The sequence below is a fragment of the Prionailurus viverrinus genome, chromosome B1, assembly GCF_022837055.1.
Source record: "Prionailurus viverrinus isolate Anna chromosome B1, UM_Priviv_1.0, whole genome shotgun sequence".
NCBI classification, from domain to species: Eukaryota; Metazoa; Chordata; class Mammalia; order Carnivora; family Felidae; genus Prionailurus; species Prionailurus viverrinus.
In genome coordinates this window covers 156,503,851-156,521,518 of record NC_062564.1, presented here as the reverse complement: position 1 = coordinate 156,521,518, position 17,668 = coordinate 156,503,851, and the positions used below count along the sequence as shown (strand labels likewise).

Genomic DNA, 17,668 nt, shown 5'->3' with positions numbered 1-17,668 from the left:
AGTTCTTTAAGATGTTTAAATGCTTTCATTTAAATGCTCAGATTTTCTTTAAGTGCTCTCCTCCCTTTATACTGTATACTAATTTTTCTTCTTTCATCCGTTTAGTTGTAAGATGTGCTAACTGTTCTTCCCAAGCTATACTGCTAAAATAATGCAATGTTTGTATTTTTTGACCCTGATAGAATATTACCTTTACCATCCAAATGCTTCATTTTATAGAGCCAGAAGTTGAAGTTGTTGGAAGGTTAAAATAACTTATCAGCAGGGCTTCTGGGTGGCTCAGTCTTGGTTAAGTGACCAACTTTGGCTCAGGTCATGACCGCATGGTTCGTGCATTCTAGCCCTGCGTGGGGCTCTGTGCTGACTGCATGGAGGCTGCTTGGGATTCTCTCTCTCCTCTCCCTCTCTGCCTCTCCCCACTCACATTTTCTCTGTTTCTCTTAAAATAAATAAATAAACTTAAAAAAATAACTTACCAACATACTCACACATACTCACAGAGGAACAAGCTGCGATAACGAAGTCAGCACAAAAGCCACTGTCTTTGGCTCAGTTGAGTAGCCTCTGTGGCAGGATCTCTCTGTTATGGCAGGCAGACAGCTGTGGAAACTAGAGCTCCTGAGCCCTGGAGAAGGATACTGAGGAGTGTTCTGGGGGTGGTCCCTACAATGTATGAGAAGATAGATGAGGTTAGTCCCCATGGTGCTGACCATAGGAATGTTCCAGACTTGTAAAAGTCTCACTTTCATCATAGATTCCTGTAATGCTTATTAACCAGTCATTAAGAGACAAACAGGTGAATTTAAATTATGTAGTCTGCACTCAACAATTATACATTTGGGTACCTGTTCAGAACCAGGCATTAGTCTGGTTACTTGGGGTCATAAATAGAGAACAGACAAAGATCCATGCCCTCGTGAGACATTTTTGTAGAGGAGAGAATATATATATTCAATTTTGTGTGTGTGTGTGTGTGTGTGTGTGTGTGTGTGTATAAAGTGCATAGTAAACTTAATAGCTGAGTCAATTATATTGCTCTTGGAAGGTAATTGGTGTTATAGAGAAACAGCAGAGAAAGATACAGGCATTGGAGTGACAGGTTGGGGGGATTGAAGGCAGGTTGTCACACTAAATAGAAGTTCACGGTAAGTTTCATTGAGAAGATGACATTTGAACAAAGACTTGAAGGATGTGAAAGTATATAAGAAAGTTTAATCCAGATTTCTCTACAGCTTTTAATTGTATAGAAATTAGAAAATGAATATGGAAATGAAAATTATCACTCTACCTCTTGGGTATTGTAATATATAGTCGATAGCTATAGATATGAACCCTGTTCTGTAGGTAAGTAGTAGAATTTCAAGGACCTTTGTTAGGGAAAACTTAATTGACTAATAAGGAACAGGGCAAGTTTTACTGAAAGAATGAAGATGATAAATATAAATGACTTGCTTAGGCTAAGAATTTTATCATCCTCCTTCCACAATGAGAACAGTCTTTTTGAGAAGAAAATATTTTTTCCTTTTGAAAATTAACGTTTCTTTAGTGTTACAGTAAGTTTATTATATCTTAAAATGTGTTTGGTATAATAGTTACTTAATATATTTTTAATCAGTTTTGGTATCCAGTTGCATAGGAAAGTAGTATGTTATCTGAGTGAATGCAAATTTTGCCTTCAAGGCTCAGCATCACATTTAAATTTTGTCTTGACACTGGAAGTTATAGAATGTCAGAACTGTTTGCTAATAACTATGAGCTCTAGAGCCACATATTCAGTATTCCATCCTAAATAACATTACTATGTTGTTAGTGTAGTTTTTTCTTATGGAGAGCCAAAACTGCTAAGTAATTCAAAAGTCTTGGTATGGCAAAATATGAGCCCGGTTAATAGTGGTGGATGTAGACAGTAAAGCGTCTTAATTTGTGACGGAGAAGAATATTTTAATACCCTTTGCTCAAAATTTTTGCTGTGGTGGAAATTGTGGTTTGGCCATGCTAAACTGGCAAAGTGAGAATTATCTGTTGACATTTAACTGGGAAGAGAATTTTACAATGTCAATAATTATATTCTGGTTTTAACACATATCGTGAATCAGGCCAGTCAACAAAAGAGTTTGTTGAAATTGGTTTGCTGAGGTTGTGTTAGGTGTTGGATCAATGTGGCACTGACCTGAATATTGTGCTATATGCTGTGACAGAAAGAGTATGAACTTTTGAATAAATTTTGTGTGCGTGTGTATTGGTGTGATTTTGGGAGGAGTCAGAATAAATTCTGAGGATTAGAGCTAGAGAGATAATAGGTATGAGCCTATTCCTGGGCCTTGACACTCTGGTGAGAAGTTTGGATTTTCCTGCAGTTAGCAGGTGTAGAGTATGGATGGAGAGCTTTAGACTTTGAAGAGAGACCAGGTATATGCTTCTTGGAAAAGTATTAAAGACCCAAGGAAGCAGGAGCCATGGGAATGGTGAGAAGGGTGCTGATGAATGAGGACCTAAGGAAGTAAAAAATTTATTCAGGAATTGATGATTAAATTAGATAGAGGTGGACAGTAAAGCGGAAGACAAGATTGATTTACATATTGCTTACTTATAGTAAGGGGATAGAGGGAAGTGTGGTGTCCTTTTATGAAAAATTTGTGGGAAAGTATTGCATTCAGTGTAGGACATTTCTTTCCCTTACACATGAGTATGGGCTGGATATAAGATCTGAAGCTAAGGGGAGAATCTGGGCTAGAGATACAGATTTGGGCATCTTTGAGTGGAGGCTGAGGTCAAGATTATGGATTGAATTACCAGGAAGAATTTAATGTATAAAATGTGGGCATTGAATATGGCCAAGGATAAAGTCATGGGGAAACTCCTAACATTGAAGGATGAAAACTAGAAAAGGGAAACAGGAAGGAATGGCCAAAGAGCTGGGAGGAGAATCCCTTCGGTTTAAAAATGGAAGCATTAAAAATGTTTCAGAAGGTCTTGCTCAAACGTGATTAGTGACTTTGCCAGAGCAGTTTTAGTGAAAGGTGGTGGTGCCTGAGAGATGACTACAGTTGGTTGGTGACTGAATGAAGGGTGAGTAAGAACAGACAGCAAGTTTAAATTACTTCCCCATTTGTTGGGAAAGAAAAGGGAAAAATTTGGTGGTGTCCAAAGGAGAATTGTAGACATTTATGAGAGTTTTTTTTTCTTGCTGTCTTGCTCACTTGCACCATGAAGATGTGAGAGGCTAAAATGGTATTGAGTTCAGAAGTCAGAAGTGAAAACGTGAGCAAAAGAAGGACTAACAACAAAGCAAGTTCCCAGAAGAGATGGCGGGGGAGGGAGCTCAGCTTGCTCCTTTGCATGTGCAGAAACAGTACCTACCTCATGGCTATATCCCAGATAAATGTTCTCATTTATCTGGCCAAGGGCCTGCTAGTAATAGGCACTAAATAAATGTGAGATCCATTCAGCCTCTAAATCCACACTCCAAAAGTCAGCCTTATGGACTTAAAGTTTGCATTCTGTAGATAGGTATTTTTTTAATGTTTATTTATTTTTGAGAGAGAGAGAGAGAGACAGAGTGTGAGCATGAACAGGGGCAGAGAGAGAGGCAGACACAGCATCAGAAGCTGGCTCCAGGCTCTGAGCTGCCAGCACAGAACCTGAGGCAGGGCTCGAACTCATGAACCATGAAATCATGACCTGAGCTGAAGTCAGAGGCTTAACCGACTGAGCCACCCAGGCACCCCTCAGTAGATACGTATTAAATGAAAGTATTCAACTTTTGTTTATGATATTGAAAAAAGTATTGAATTAGTTGATCTCTATGTCTTAATTTGCAACCCAAGCCCCTGATTTGGCTAATTTCTAAATTACCAAATCTTTCTGGCACGTCATTGATTGAATAAAGCTTTAAAACTATCAGCTTATAGTTCTGAATGATAGTGCAGTGTGTTAGAGCTTGTGCACCAAGCCTTGCTTACCGAATTGAGAAAGACACAAAGCAAAAATTCCTTAGTGAGATGAGCACAGAATGAATAAAGTCTAGGTGTGTAAAGCCATCTCAAAGTGATTGAATTGCTCCCTGGGCTGAAGCGCTTTGCTAGGGCTGAGTTGAAGTTTTACTAGACTTGAAAGAATGTGTTACTGCAGAGAATTGCTGGTTAACCGTGAATATATGGAAAAGGAATTCTCCCACTGGTGAGACTCACCACTGTGGCCAGATAGATAACTCGACTGGGTATGGAGGTCTTTAAATATTTGAGTCAATTGATTCCTCTTGTTTTGATTCCTTGCTTGACTTTCCCTGAAGTCTGCCTTTAGGGATGGAATGGGCTGTTGGATGAGACCTCTAGTATCCTGGTCCCTATGAAGGTTATTTCTCCTTGTAAATTAATAAGTTGACATTCTGTTTATGTATCATCAGTCCCTGTGGGCTTGGATATAGTGCGTCTGCTCTTGACAGGTCTTTATTTTATTTTATTTTTTCTGGATATACAGCCTTCATCAGTGTTTCTAAGTATGTGAGATTGAATCCTCACTGACATGCGTCGGTGAGGAAACACCCTGAGCTTTTTCTTTGGTGAACGTACCAGCCATTTTTCTACTCTGCATCTTGGAGATGAAAATTTATATCACTCAAAGCTGTTCTTGTCCATTTTTTTTTTTTTTGGTATTATATGAAAATAGTCTTTACTACATATGAACGTTATTCTAATAAAGCTTTTTAGGGGTTATACATATAAGATTTTTGTGAGCATGTATCAATACTATGATAAGCTATTTTTAATGATTGTTAGCCTTTGTTAGTGGAGGTCAATGTAAGATCTGTAGATTCATGTTGACTATCTTATTAAGTGTAAGAAAAACATGATAAATTAGAGTAATAATTCCTTTGAATTACAGTTGTCACATGAAGTTGTTATGGGAAACATATTATTTATTTCATAATTCAATAAAGTGAATTAGTGCTAAGTTTCTGTAGTGTGGTATATATCAAAACTCTTTGTCTGCCTGATGAAATCATTATTGTAAATCTGTCCAGGACTATGTTCTTCCTATCTTTTTAGATAAGCAAGTCTATGAATTTGACTTTCTATTTCAGATATTACTACATTAATGTCTTTTTGCTGTACATATGAATTTACATATAATTATTTACTCATTTATTTTTCAAAATGAAAGAAAAACCTTACTTTACTCATTTACAGTTGTATTCCATCTTATAGTTTTATATATATTTTATTGTTGTTACTGACTTAGTAAGAAATCATCTAAGTTTATTTTCCTTAAACTGTTTTCTTTTTTTTTAATTTTTAAATATTTTTATTTATTTTTGAGAGAGAGAGAGAGAGACAGAGCACAAGTGGGGGAGGAGCAGAGAGAGAGGGAGGCATAGAATCTGAAGCAGGCTTCAGGCTCTGAGCTGTCAGCAGAGCCTGACGTGGGGCTCAAACCCATGAACTGTGAGATTATGACTTGAGCCGAGGTCAGACACTTAACTGACTGAACCACCCTGGCTCCCTTTGCCATCTCTTATCTATGCATATATCACAAATTTTAATTCTGTGGGCTGGGCTGTTTAAATATTCTTTGGCTAACTGAACTAGGATAGCTGCATTTTGCTCCACCGAGAGAGAGAAGGCTCCGGTAGTCTCCATTCTTTGACACAGGGAAGAACACCAAACGAGATGGGAGAGATCACCACCAACAAAATCCAGAAGTCTTTTGTCTATGACAACTTCGTGAGTGAAGTCGAGAAACATGCTATTTTTCTTTGACCTGAAGTAGAACTTCAGTCTGCCCTTTAGATGTTCTGAATATTGATAAAGATCACAAAAAAAGGAATCTTAGGTTAGCTTAAAAAAAAAAAAACAGCTGTAAAATAATTAATGCAGCTGGGCTTTTCTGCAGTTATTAGTATTCTGGAAATATCTCACTAAGTTACATTAGCTTTTTGAAAAGTCTGCAACATCTATTTTAAAAATCTGGTCAGTAATCACATCTCTAGTGCATTAAATGTAAAACAAGATCTCTTTAAGAGCCGGATAATACTGTGATATTGCATATAAAAACAATTATGTAGTGAAATGGTTAGGGTGAAATGAGGAAACACAGCGAAATACATCTCTGAGTAACTTTTGTAACAATGTGAATCTGTGTTCCTGAGGCATATTAATTGACACTGGCTCTTTTGCACTCCTGAGTTTGTGCTAAGGCCTACAACTTTCTCCTTTCAGCTGATTGATTTTGAGTTTTTCAAACTGATTAATGTTTTCATTTGAATGGTAATGCTGACTTTGCAGAAGATGTGATCTTTTAATTAGCAGATGCTGAGATTAGCATTAGAGCTGAACAGTAATTAGCATTTGTTCTTAAAGTACAAGAGCACAGACTGAGTGCTGCAGCAAATAGGGCTCCGTGTTTTCTTCTCATTGCCTCTTTAGATCTTCTTTATGAGAGAGGCTACAAATTATCAATACTCTCAATCACTGTGTCACCAAAAACGTTTCCACAAATTGAAGTTTCACTTAAGAGCAAAGTGTTTTCAGTCCCCTTTTACTATATGTGTAAACGTAGGGTTGTTTTCAGGGTCTATCCAAATATTTTATACTGGAACGTAAACACTAGTGAAAGGGTAAATTCTTATACTGTATGTATGTACATACATGCATGTTAAAACTATCTGTAAAAGTCATGACTCTTGGTTTCCAGATTGTGCTGATTTCGGTACCACCCACTCTATTTCCAAAGGTATTTTGAGAATCAACTTAAGATCCATAAGCCCCATCTGGAGACACAGAGTTGCAGAGGTTAAGGATTGGGGTTAAGATGTAGGCAAACCTGGATTCAGATCCTTTCTATGCTACTTCCGAGAGCATATTATTTGATAATTCATTTTTCAGTGTTGTTATCTATAATTTGAAGATTGTAATAGAATTATTATAAAGATTAACACTGGTATTTCATTAAAAGCACCAAGGTATGTTAATAATGAGTAACTATCACTGTTTTTAAAAACATACTATGTATATTAAGTAATATTCATTCTCATAACCTACCTTTAAAAAATATAGAAAAATGATTTATTTATTTTAGCTTAGTTAAACTTAGGAAAGAAAATAATTAACACCTATAGAGTAACTAAATCCCCTTAAAATAAATATGTTCGCTTCTTTCAGACAGGCAGGCTTTTTATATTATCTGTGAGCAGCATGTATGTATGTCTCTACTTCCTCTCCAGAAAGCCCTGTCCTGTTACGTGTACCTATTCTAGTTCTTTTTTTTTTAGTTAGGAATTCTTATGGATACATTTAGGTGTATCCATTTTTTTTTTGTTCTTGTTTTTTGATATAAATGTTTTCTACAACCAATGTCAGAGGGAGAATGTCAAAGCATCAATGATAAAATATTCATATAAATTCAAGTCAGTTTGACCACATATACAATGTTAGGCTACATTTTGAGGTTGAAGGTAGAGACTGGGATGTAAACATGTGGCTGACTGCTTAATATATATCAAATTTCAATGTGATGAGACTTTAGCCAGTAGCATTTAAAGAGGAAAATTATTGCTGATTCCTAGTGCCCAGAGAAACATGGTCCTATAGAGATTCTTTTTTTTTTTTTTTGTCTTTTTTAAGCTAGTGGTGACATTTAAAATAGCCCTACAGTAAGTGCATTTACATTTGTTACTATGGATGTTACTCTCTCCCAGGAGACATCAAACAGAACACTTAAACTCTGAGTGAGCAGAATAATTGATGGCCTCTATCTGTATCCTCACTCTTTGCTTTCTACCCACTAAGATACAAAGGCAGAGAAAGAGTAACAAATGAGTCAAAGTAGATTTACAGGAAAACAAAACAAAACAAAGAAGCTGCAGCAAGGTATAATGCTTTATTTCTTTAAGAGTTTAAGTGGTGCTTGAATGTAATGAAATTTTAACATGAAGAAAAAGGAGGAGGATTTTCTTGCAGGGTATCACTTCTATTGAAAGTAGGTAAAACATCTGGATGCCTTCTTTAGAGAAGTGTCTATGCATGTTTTCTGCCCATTTCTTCACTGGATTATTTGTTTTTTGGGTGTGGAGTTATGTGAGAGGGAGGGAGCCAAACCATAAGAGACTCTTAAAAACTGAGAACAAACTGAGGGCTGATGGGGGGTGGGAGGGAGGGGAGGGTGGGTGATGGGTACTGAGGAGGGCACCTGTTGGGATGAGCACTGGGTGTTGTATAGAAACCAATTTGACAATAAATTTCATATAAAATAAATGAGTGAATGAATGATTGAATGAATGAATAAATATTTTTAAAAAGTAGGTAAAACAAAATGTGAAACTGAAGTAGAAGGGTTGTTACTTTAGAATTAGAAAATAGTCAAGAAATACATTCTTGAGAAAGAACTGGCTGTTTTAAGTTCATAAACTGATGTCTGTTTACTTGCATTTGTATTTAGTTGAGTGTCAAGAGATAGTAAGGCCATTGAATATTTGGCAAGCACTTTGGTTTAGTTTTCAGACCCAATTAATAGGAGTGTTCCCCCAATTGATCTTCGAAGATCTTTTCTTCTCATCTCTAAGCAGGACCTTCAGTTCCACAACTTTAATATAAAGAAAGGTTCATCTTTCAAATAGAGCTTACTTGGACATGTTTAAAACAGATGTAAAGATCTTTATAATTTTTTAAAAATTCTGTTAGTGCTGAAAGAAAATTTTGTTGAATAGGTGACAATTTTCTATGTTTACTACATATCTTATTAGCAAAATTTAGGAGAGTTCAATGGATATATGGAGCTATGTATAGATATTTTGATAGGGATATACTCATGAGCTAATGGCAGTGTTTCCATAAATGTTTATTTCTTCTTAATGCGTGCCAAAAGATGATTTTTTTTGGTTCATGCATTTACTTGTTTAGTGTAAGTTTCATGAGAAATCCATCTATCTTATTCATTATAGTTTTATGCATAGTACTTGCTATAAATATTTGTTGAATGAATTAATGAAGGATTTTGTTGAAACTAATGATAGGTATGATTTTAGTCAATATTAACAGTACTTATTGAGCAGTTAACTGTTAGGTCGTTATGTTCATAATTTCATTTAAATCATATAAGTAATGTTCTTTTGTACTTATTTTTACATGAAAATAACTGTGTCTCTATGCACATGTATTCATACCAAACGTATATGGTAGGATTTATAGTGAGAGTATAAATCTTTGATAACTCCTAGGAATAGTGTAATGAACTATTAATGGAACAAATATAGCGTGTGTTGGGCCTAAAGGGATAGAAATAATTTAGGGATGAGATGAATAAAGGGATAGAATGGTTCAATAAAGATGACAAAGACTTATATGACAGGTTTATAAATGTTTAGGGTAAAGGTTTTGGAAGAGGCTATGTCAAAATAGATATCAAAAGATCTTGAATGACAGGCATAGTGTTAGTATTTCATCTGGAAATTGGACGTCATGTAGATTCTTGAGTGAGGCATCAATATTTTGAAAATACATTATCAATACCTTTTTTTAGCCAGATTAATCTTTAAGTGTCTTGGAAATGCTTTTGAATGAAATTATTTTCATTATTTTTAGGATGCATATTATAAAGAAAAATATTTTTAATTGTGCTTTTTATATCTGATTGTCATAAAATTTGTAAGTTCCTTAGAATCTGTAGATTTTAATTAGAAATGTCCTCCCTTCTATCCCTGTCCATTTTTGTTTATTTAAAGTTAACGTATTTATTTTGAGAAGACAGAGACAGCATGACCGAGGGAGGGGCAGAGAGAGAGGGAAAGCTAGAGTGCCATGCAGGCTCCATGCTGCCAGTACAGAGCCTGACGTGGGACTCGAACTAATGAACCCCAAGGCCATGACTGGAGCGGAAACCCAGAGTCAGACTCTTAACTGATTGAGCCACCCCTGTCCATTTTTAACCTGGGACCTTTCTGAGATTTTAGTAAGCAGCGACATATTTATCACGTGGTTGCAGCATAATGTACTGACTTTTCAAATTGTGTGTGCAAAAATGCAAATTAGATATACCATTTACTCTTAGTGTCGTTTGTACTCTCTTATTTTGCATAGGAGTGCACTATTAGAGGAAAATATGTTTTATAGTTCATAATGTATCTAAATATTAAAATATTTTAAATTTGCTGTGGTATGTGGCATGATTTGCATATCAGAACATATCTGATCATGAAGGCCTTGCTCATCTCTCACCTTGCCCCCATTTTTCCCAAGTGACAATCAGTGATGATTTTATTTGCTTGATTTCCCGTTTAATATCTCTTTGTACCAATTATAGCTTCAATGTGGATGAGGATTGTGTTTATTATGTTGCACTGCTCTACCTCCAGTTCCTGCAGAGGACAGGCATGTAGTTGGTGTTGAGTAAATATTTGTTAAATGAGGTGAATAGCTGTCCTCCAGACCAATGAATTTGTGCTTCAGTGTTTTTTGAACACACAGGATTGTTAATTGCCACAAGGAAACCTGTGCATAGCTAGTAGAATGCTTCTGCAGTTTTCCTCTTTATTCTGTTATCTCATACATTGATTTATATTTGAAACAAAGGGTATTTGCATTATTTTAAATATTAAATCTCTTATCTACATGTAAGCATAAAATTAGGATTAATGTGAAATCCCAAGAAAAACCAGGGCCGGGGTTGATCAGTGAGGAGCTTTCCAATGAAACAGTTGCATGCATTTTTCATGAACATTAGAACTAGCAGTGCAGAAAATACATAGAATTCCCAGTGCACAAGTTATCATTGCCTGAAGGCTGTTGGCTAACAGTTTCCCCCAAACTGTTTAGGAATGTACTTTTATTTGTTGGGTAAATAGAATGTATGTGATGATTTCATTTTTGTAGACTGTCGTTCTCTTCCTTCTTCATAAATACATTCTTTAATTTTAATATTTTAATATTAAGGAATATATGACTTGGAATTTAACAGTCATCAAATAGCTCTGTGCAAGGCACTGTTTAAAGGGTATAGCAATAATGGATTGTTTTAGGGTTTAAGGAGTTTATTGTAAGCTATATCCAAACTATAAGGTGCCATGAGAACATTGAGAAAAAACATGTAATTTCAACAAGGGAATTAGTTAAATGTTCACTGAAACAGATGATGTTATATATAAACATTTAAAGATGAGTATAATTTCAGAAACTGGATTAGTAAGAACACTGTGACCCCACTGTGTGTTCGGTGGAGAGAGTTGAATTTCAAACCAAGTGGGAAATTAACACAAGTATCAGGTAGAGATCCAATCATTTACTCTATTATTGTTAGGTCTCAACTAGAAACCATAGTCTGGACCCGCATCAAAAGGTTTTTCAAATACTTCTCCCTTTGAGTTAAACTTACCCACACAAAGAGAGAAAAGAGCCCTAGGTCATGGGCAAATGGTGACTTTTTACACCTTTCTCTTGCTAAATTAAAGAATGTAAATGCATGGACAGACTCTGGATGTCCTCCCTACCATGTAATTTCTGCTTCTCCCAGGGGCGGCAGTGACTAAGAAATGAAGAGGTTGTCTAATGTGTTTTTCTCTTGGGAGTAGAAGTTTCTGCATGAGAGGGCATTGGGGTTCCTCCTAACAGCATATATCTTAATAGAAACTGGCTTAAGTTTTAAATGATATGTACTTATAATATTCAAATAAGGCCTTTTTAGTTCTAATATTGGCTTTTGTTTAAAGGCATCATTGAGTTTCGAAGGAAAATTATTAAATTTCCATTCTAGTTCCTCTTCTTTCAAGGACCTTTAAAGGGAAATCATGTTTGTATTAGTAGAAATTTTGGCAAGTAATATTAAAAGGCTATTATGTCTGATTTGTGAATGAAACCCAAGGTTGATTTTAATACCATCATCATAAAATAAGTTAAAGGACATTATTGCACCATGCAATCTAATAAAGCTAACCACACTATTAAGATTGATTTAAATTCAATTTTACTTTACTAATAACATATTTTAATGAAACACTATCCTTGGACTTACTTTTTTTTATACTGAAGGTAAATTTGTATTGGCAACTTTAAATGCAGTTCATTGATAGAATGCAAAGATTAGGATTATTTGTTGCTATTCAGATCTACCTAACCCTCCCAATCTGTCATATTTTATAGAGCAAATATTTGTGGGTTATGGACTTCAGTGTGAGACCTTTGGCTGTGAAAGTTTATTAGCTGACTCCGGTTACACTGATTTATGTAGTTGTAAATATGATGAAAGGGGAGGGGTTCCACGTTACTGATCAGAAAACAGATTGGGGATTAGACTCGTATTTCGGGCCATCTTCGCTTTGGGGAGTATTTTCCTTATAAAAATGTTTTAATGATATAAACGCTCATTTGATAGAATAGAAATAAATAAAAGTCCCTTAAATAGAATCGTAGAGGAGTTGCAGAACTTGTTTTTCTTTCTCCGTGAGGCTTAAATAACTATACAAGTAATAAATAAACCTAAGACTGATGTTTCTCTTTCTCTCTTTAAATAGATGCATGCATGTGTAAATATATGAATGGTATACACTCTTATATTATGTGAGTTTAAATCTGGGACAGTGAGAAAATAAAGCTAGCATTTAATCTTTTAGGGTTATTGTGCAATAACAAAATAAACTCATAAAATAGAGCCAAATAAAACCCATTCTTGGTTTTCTTATTCTGGAACCGATGTATCCTGAGTCGATAATTGGAAACACACAGATGGGATCAGCCTCCATAAAAACACAGACTGGAAGTTGGTAGAATGTATGGACTATGGTGGACATAGAATGATACTGGGGATGTTGTACAGTGGCTGAAGAAGTAGGCAGCCAGATTAATCCTCACCTAAACATTTGCACCTATCACCGTGCTATGACTTCACTGGATGACTTTTGCTCTTTCTGCTTGTCTATTCTTTTATTTCCGCCACTCGTCTTTACTTACTGTGTCATGTACTTGGTGTTCTGTTTTTGTTTTTGTTTTTAATGTTTACTTATTTGTTTTGAGAGAGTGAGTGGGGTAGGGGCAGAAGGAGAGGGAGAGAGAGAACCCCAGACAGGCTCAACTCTGTCAGTGTGGAGCCAGATGCAAGGCTCAATCTCATGAACTGTGAGATCATGACCTGAACCGAAATCAAGAGCTAGATGCTCAACCGACTGAGCCACCCAGGCACTCCCCATCCCTTTTTTAAATGAAAGATCGCCTGTATAGAGAGAAGTGAAGGGTTTGGTAAAAGGGGAAACCCTCCACATAATCCTCTCCTTACCCCCCTACTCTTCTGCAGATACTGGTGTGAATTGGGCTGTGGACCAGTGAGTGGGTAAGGGCAGTGTTTAGGGTCTGGTGAGTGGGTTAGGGCAGAGACAGCATCCTGGGCATTCTTTCTGTCTTTCCTTCTCATCCTCTTCTCTCTGAAGCACTTTCAATTTTGCTGTCCTTACTTCTGCTTTCCTTGCCAGACCGTCAAGGACGGCTGAAGAAAAATCAAATAGACTTGTGGATCAGTGCTATTACACGTGTAAGGTTTTTAGCCTCGGCAGAAGCTTGAGTACTGCTCCACAAATCCTTTCGCTGCCTCCCAGTCAGCTCTCTTTCCCATCTATCATGCTCTTGTATTTGCATGTGCTGTTCTTTTCAGAAATACCTTTGTAAAAAGTTTCTTTTCAGATAAACCCTAGTCATCCTTCAAGACCAGCAGGATGTTACCTCAGTTTATAAAGACCATCTTCCTCCTTCTTGCCCCTTCCTCCTACCCATCTTCGTATGTCTTGTTGCCGGCAGAGCAAGTCTCTTCCTTTTGTTCATTTTTTAGCACATCACAAATAGTGTTGTTGCCAGTGTTCATACCTTTCTCTCTCACATTAAGGTAGTCTATGTCCATGCTTCATTAATTGCTGTCAACCATGTGCCACGTACTGGGCTAGACATCAGTGCGGTTTGCTAGGTAAATAAATGCCCGTGAACATGTTATCGGTCTCAAAATGCAGTCTGCTGGAGAAGCCAGAGTCGTCATAACATTTGTCACAAATCTCTTCCTGTTTATAATTATCATACTTTAAATATATCACTACATAGGAATAGCATTAAGTGGTACACAGATGGAAGGGTGAGGAAATAGTTCAAAAGGTAATCTAGTTTTCCTTTCAGGTAGGACAATGAAATACCTTCAGGCAGATGCCTGTTTTTTTTTGTTTTTGTTTTTGTTTTTAACGGTTTCTTAGGTTCTAGGCTGCCATAATTTCTGCGAGTCATTCCTGCCAGTTTCTTAGCATAGCTATGCTACCACTTGTTTTAACTTTTTCTGTGATTCTTTCCCACCTTCACCACCTCTTCCCTTTGCTACTGTCTGTTGCCTCCTACCTACGGCTCTTTTCTACATAAAATCTACAACTCTGTTCGGCTCCCATAGTCGTCAGCCACCTGCCAGCTGTTGAGGCAACAGCTGATTTTTGTTATATGGTGAAAGGGTAGGGCCACTGGTTCACAGCTGCCAAGCTTCTGGTTCTTTTCCCTCCCCGCCTTGAAAATCCAAGTCCCTGATTACATAAAATAGCCCAGCTGCTATCTATCTTGTAACAGGTGATCAGGGAAGAGTTTTCTGTAAGATGATTAATAGTAGGACTAGTCTGGGAGACGCTAGATGGTGCCCAATAGAACTTCTGTCAAGCATCAGGGGTGAGTGTAGTCATTGCTACATTGCCGCACATTTGGGACTCTTAAAGGTGTTGTGTTTTGAAAAAGTGCAAACCTTCAGGACCTGGCTATTTGCATATGCCCAAAGTTGTCAAGTTTCACCATACTCTGAAACTTAAACATGCACTTAGGTTGGAACTTAACAGTATTGGCTTTGAAGATCTCCCAGTCAGATACAAATTTTACTTGTTTTCATTTGTCTTATTTTTGTCAGTGTTACTGTTTTAATTGTGTTTTGTCCAGAACAAATGAAGATTCACTATGCTCAAAATAATAGATTTATGCTGGTAGCCCTTTTCCTGTGTAACATTTCAATCACAATGAGGTTTTAATTATTTTTTCAGACTGAAAAGTTTTTGTCTATTTATTTATTTTTGGTAAGGGATCAGAATTGGGATGAGTGCTTTTGACTAGGATTACCTATTGTGTGGTCTCAAATTTTATCATGTGCTTATAGGAAAGATGCTCCATTTATAATCTATAAGACAAGACAAATTGAATGCTACTAGTAGGCTATCTTGCAGGCAAATACTATATGTGAAAATAAAACAATGTGACACGGAGATTTTTTAAAAAATAGTTTTCTATCATTTGGTTTAGTTTCAGATGTCCTTATTATGAGCACGTTGGCTTTCAGAGAATGATGAAAAGCAATCACTTTTGTTTTAGCTAAATTTATTTAGTCAGTAAGTTAACATAAATTTATTGGGTTCCAGACACTGAGCTACATCCTGGGGACAGAGAGGTGAAGACAATCCACAACGAACCTTCATTGTTTTCTGTATCAATTCAGGGGCACTTTTATAAGTAGAAATGTTGCCTGTATACTCTTTCCTATAGGCAGACCAAGATATATATGGTCATTTGTGCGCTCTAAATTCTAGAAAATATTTAGCTCTTTTCTGAAAGTTCATGTGGGCATTCACTTTTTGGTAATACAAGTTGTAAAACATGGTAGGTTTTTAAATATTGTCTGCACAGTTTGTGATGGGAGTTAAAATATTTCAAATGGCTTATTTTCTACCATATTTCCCACCTATTGCCGTAATTCACAGTTATCTGTTTCCCTGCCTCAGAATGGTATTTAAGTATTGAATCTTTTCAGGCAAATTTCAGTTAGTTGCAGGGGCTTCTGGAGGAATTACAGAAGAATGATTCTGCTATCATTTTTGTTTTTTTGTTTTTTTTTGAGAGAGAGAGAGACAGAGCATGAGCTGGGGAGAGGCAAGAGAGACAGGGAGACACAGAATCCAAAGCAGGCTACAGGCTCTGAGTTGTGAGCACAGAGCCCGACATGGGGCTTGAACTCACAAACTGCAAGATCATGACCTGAGCTGAAGTCAGGTGCTTAACCCTCTGAGCCACCCACCCAGGTGCCCCTATCATTTGTATTCTATAGAGTTTTATATTTTACTGTGTTTTCACATTAAAAATCAGAGTGTATCCTCTCAACTTTTCTGCAATTTCTTATATAATAAAATGATCCTCAAATATGTCAATAATAGTAATAATAATAATAATAGTAATGATAGTTGTCATTTATAGACATAGACAGTACATAGACAAAGTACATAGACTAGTACATAGACAAATATGTACTATATGCATTATAGTAGCCATAGAAGTTATACATTATTAACTTATTTCTACAGTTAAGAAAATTGAAGTTCAGGCCTTCAAATGCCTTTCCTGTTCCCTGGCTACTCAGGATTTGAATCCATATCTGCCTCTAAAACTTTTTCACTGCCTTTCTGCCTTTGTGTCTCTCTTGAATGAGTTAATCGATATCATCCAGCCAGTTATGACTAGTGCTGCAATATCCAGATCGTGTGGAACATAAACTGGTGTATCATTCATTGACTCCTTATTCATTTGAAAATTAATGTATTGCATGCTGGCTCTGTTCCCATGATTATGTTTCATTGCTCACAGAGCTAATAGCAAAGAAACCGATTTGAATTCTGTTTATTAGTAAAACTTGAAACAAACATGAAACCATTCACAACAAAGTTAGTTTGATTTATCTTTTAGAGCTATTCTCTTTACTGCAGACACCACCCCCCCCCCCCCCCACCACCACTACCACAAGGAGGGTGTAGTAACTTAGTTTGAATGCCACTTAAAGTTTTAGAGGGGCAAACTGCTGTATGTGTGAAATGCAGTGTTGACTCACTGAATCTAAACATTCTCATTTACTTGTCTTTGCTTCTTTAGCAGTTAGAGCCAGTGCTACTGTAGAGTAAATTTTTTTTGTCATTCTTATAGATTCCTGGATTATCTTCTAAAGCAGACCCATGGTGAGTTGTTGAAATGCTTCATTTCACAAAGTTACATATGACTAGGCATGCTCTAAATTGAAAAGTTAAATTACTATTCATGTAACATTTCGTTGCAAGTATTGAGTTTGATTTCCATTACTTAGGAAGCAGCTCATCAGTGATTTTATTTCTATTGCCTAGTCCATTTATTGTTTATTTAAAGTCCTTTAAAAAACACATTTCACTGCTGTTTGATAATCAGTTGACTACACCACAAATACGGGGTTAATATTAAAATATTGATTATTTTACCTTTCAGTATAATTTGATTTGCAGTAAAACCCAATCTGACAAGATTTGTTTGTGGATTGATGACCGATGGGCTGCAATGGTTAATAGCTAGAGCATTTAAAATTAGCTATCTTAGATTTGTCTAAAGTACTCTCTTTTCTTTGAGACACTAACAATTTTTCTTTTACCAGCACATCTAATCAATTTCAAAGTGAAGAAAAATAAAGCCTGAGCCAGTTTTGAAAATTATTCCTCCTTGAAGTGTTCTGAGTGCTGGAATTTATTCTACAGTTCCAGCTAAGCAGGCTTCTAGACTGAAAAGAAGGGAATGAATAGTGTCTAAATCTGCTTTAGGAGAGAGCTTGTTTATCGAGCTACACCTCATTTTCCTTTATCTGTCACTGCGTAAATAATAGGTAGAATTTCTTGGTTGGT

General features: G+C 36.3%; 1 protein-coding gene across 9 annotated transcripts in view; it reads left to right on the top strand.

Moving 5' to 3' along the window:
* Nucleotides 1–17,668, top strand: part of ADGRL3 (adhesion G protein-coupled receptor L3) — an 828,952-nt gene that overhangs the window by 34,263 nt on the left and 777,021 nt on the right. The gene's annotated exons all lie outside the window — the stretch shown is intronic.